This window comes from Octopus bimaculoides, chromosome 21 (genome assembly GCF_001194135.2).
Source record: "Octopus bimaculoides isolate UCB-OBI-ISO-001 chromosome 21, ASM119413v2, whole genome shotgun sequence".
NCBI classification, from domain to species: Eukaryota; Metazoa; Mollusca; class Cephalopoda; order Octopoda; family Octopodidae; genus Octopus; species Octopus bimaculoides.
The window spans coordinates 38,495,391-38,498,538 of NC_069001.1; the positions used below are offsets into that span (position 1 = coordinate 38,495,391).

The 3,148-nt window shown below is 39.8% G+C and overlaps 1 protein-coding gene across 1 annotated transcript in view; it reads left to right on the plus strand.

Moving 5' to 3' along the window:
• LOC106867643 (pre-mRNA-splicing factor 38B) overlaps positions 1 to 3,148 on the plus strand; it is a 22,237-nt gene that overhangs the window by 6,300 nt on the left and 12,789 nt on the right. The window contains exon 3 of the mRNA XM_014912573.2: positions 1,785 to 1,857. The gene's annotated coding sequence lies outside the window, so the exon portion shown is untranslated. The remainder of the gene's footprint in view (positions 1 to 1,784; positions 1,858 to 3,148) is intronic.

Consider the following 3,148-nt stretch of genomic DNA (forward strand, 5'->3'; position numbering starts at 1 on the left):
ACAGTGGGACTGAACCCAGAACCATGTGGTTGGGAAGCAAACTTCTTACCACACAACCATACCTTTTTTTTTTTTTTTATTCCCCATTTAGTGAATTAGTTCACTAATTAGATTTCCAATTAGTCCAAATGTAAATGAATGATTTCTGTATTTGTTGTTGAGTGGAGAGAGAGAGAGATGGTGAAAAGGTTGGTCGTCGTAGAGAGAGGAGTCCACAATGTGACTACGCCTTTCTTGGTCAGTTCCAGTTACGACAAGTCTTGTCTTATATTTATTGACCTGACAAAGGGATGGCCTGAGTGGAGTTTGAACTCAGGATGCAGAGATCTTAAGCAAATACTATAAAACATGTGTATCGCTCAATTAACTTCACCAATTTTACTGCCTTACTCTGGAATTGAACACTCATCACACAGTGGATGAGGAGACTGTATGTGGTTGGTCAACTTGCTAGAAATAGCAGCCAAACTTCCCCTCAAATTATAACACTGTCTCAAAAAAAAAAAAGAAAGAAAGGATATGTTAGATGATGTGGTCTTAGAAACATTATATCTGAGTAAAAGACAGGATGGTCACAGCTGGAGGGTCAACACTGACTCAGTGTTAAACAACAGGCAACTGGTTCTACAGATGGGATTTAATTACTGATAGATGGGCTGTTGTAGTGACACACGGACAGTTTAGTGCCAGTGATAGGTTATAGATTGATGACTCTTCTGTTGTAATCCTTCATTAATGATCTGACCAGCTGTGACTGCCAGACACAAGTCTTAAAATCTATAAAACTGACAGGTGGACAGTCACAGGAGATCGTTGTTGCTTTGTGACTCCCAACTTAGTCTTGGTAAAGCAGACCTATGATTAAAGGCTTTCTAACCATGACCCTCCCACCCATATCTCTCTAGAGATGGCAACCGCTACATTGTCTAATGTATCTTCTGTTTCCTAAGGCTGTATGGTGTGATTTGAGAGGGAGATTTGTGTTCTATTTCTAGGTAGAGGCCGTTGTGGGCCCATGTTTGAGTGGACACCAGTAAAGATACTGAAAGTGGGTGGGTGAGACATACGGAGCACTGGTGCCTAGTGTCATGTACTGGACATGATGCCATGTAAAAAGTACTGGTGCTGGTACCGTTTATAAAACATCCAGAACACTCTGTAAAATGGTTGGCATTTGGAAGGACATCCAACTGTAGAAACCATGCTAAAGGTGAAAAATGGAGCCTGGCGTGGCCCCTGGCCTTGCCAGTATGGAAAACGGACATTAAATGATGATGATATAACACCAAGAGGTGTGTATCATAACCTGTTGTGGTCTCAGATGGGTTGAGAAAAGTATAGAAGATGGTCGAGGATTCTTTGATGGTGAAGGTTGTTAGCATTTGGGAATTCATAACCAAGTTTGGTCTTGTTTTATGACACCAGAGCAGCCTTGATAGTGCAAACTGTTCAAAGCCATTCCAACAGTGACCATCCTTCTTACTATTCCTCTATATCCTAAAACTATATTATCCAATATACCGTTCCCTTTTTTTAAAAGATGGTGATGTGTGATAAGGGAGACACTATTATCAGCATCTCATCTCTTACTTTTCCCCACCACCACCTCTTTCCCACTACTGTAAGGCAGGCACACACACACACACGATACCATTTTGCTTCCAGGGAATATAATAATGTGTCTTGCTGCCCCCACCTGTTAGCCACACAGCCATATTACCTGTGATTTACCTTTGAAACTATTGCTGAAAGACAACACTAAATTATGATTCTGTCCATTTCAGTTTAACCTCACTGAGGGAGACCAGATCGGAGCATGTGCCTCTGATACACTGATGACCCCCACAATTTCTCAAGGTATCTCTTTACCCTTCCTTCCCCTCTACCCATACATCTCTCCTCATCTACTTGCTACCCCTACTAAATAACCCAGTTGTCCCTTTCTCATCCCCCACTAGCCATTATTTCAACACCCCACACCACCACCATCATCAAGGGTTTATCACCCTTTCGTTATTATTTTCCTGTTAAAACATTTCTGCCATTACTACAATCGAAAACAAAGAATTCAGTAAAATAACTGTTATTATTAACTCTTTAGCATCTAACCACCAGCTGCATCCAGGCAAGATATCCAGCCTCTCACACTTACCCTACAATGTCATTTTAAAAGTAAACTATCACTGAAATCTCAAAGCCACAAGATAATGTATGATTAGTTGAAAACCATTTGAATAGATAAGCATTGCAGCTGACAGGGGGATGTGGAGGCTAAAAGGGTTAGGCATCAGTCATCAGTTAATATGGAATTTTGGTGGAGAACAAGATTATGTTGAGGAAGATTGGTGAGTGACCCATGTAAACAAGCCTCTTCTCTCTTTCCATTCCCAAAGAAAGACCAACACTGCTGGGGACCAGTGTCATTTGAGGTGTTGCTATCAGAACAAATACCACAAGGCATCATGCCATCCTGCTCCCATACTTCTAACATTTTCACCATTCCTTCATCCTCGATTGGTATTTTTTGAACTTAAAACAATGAAAAGCAAAATCAACATCGCCTGGATTTGATCCCAGAACACAGAATTGGCACCAATATCATGAGGCATTCTATCTAACAACTCCACTAATTGACCACTTGATTAAAATGCATGGGATGGCCATGGTTGGAACATCTTTTTGTCATTAAGTCTATTAGATCAGGACTGGACTAGGGCAAGACTTTAAAGCAGTGCTTCCCAACCTGGGTCCACGTGGCCCTTGGAGGTCCCTATAAGATTATATTGTTAAAATTTATCCGCAGTAAATTGCTACACAAAATATAAAAATATTTTTTTCAATACAATTCCTAATAATATTTAATCATAAAACTATAAAAGGATTGTTTTAAATCTCAAATGGCTTTAGCGGGAATGAAAGGGGTCGAAAGGCCAAAAAACAGGTTGGGAACCAAAGCTTTAAAAGAAATGTCTTCTTAGCAGATTTTGTTATGGATTTCTATTGTGTCCAGTGTCCACAATCCTGGTCAATAACTGACCAGCTGCTTCAACTGAGATTTTTCTCTTGTTTTTCAGCCCAGAATTCCAGTTTTGTTTATTTTTTTATATCGATCTCTTTTTTTTCTTTTCCATTTTTTTTTTTTTTTTTT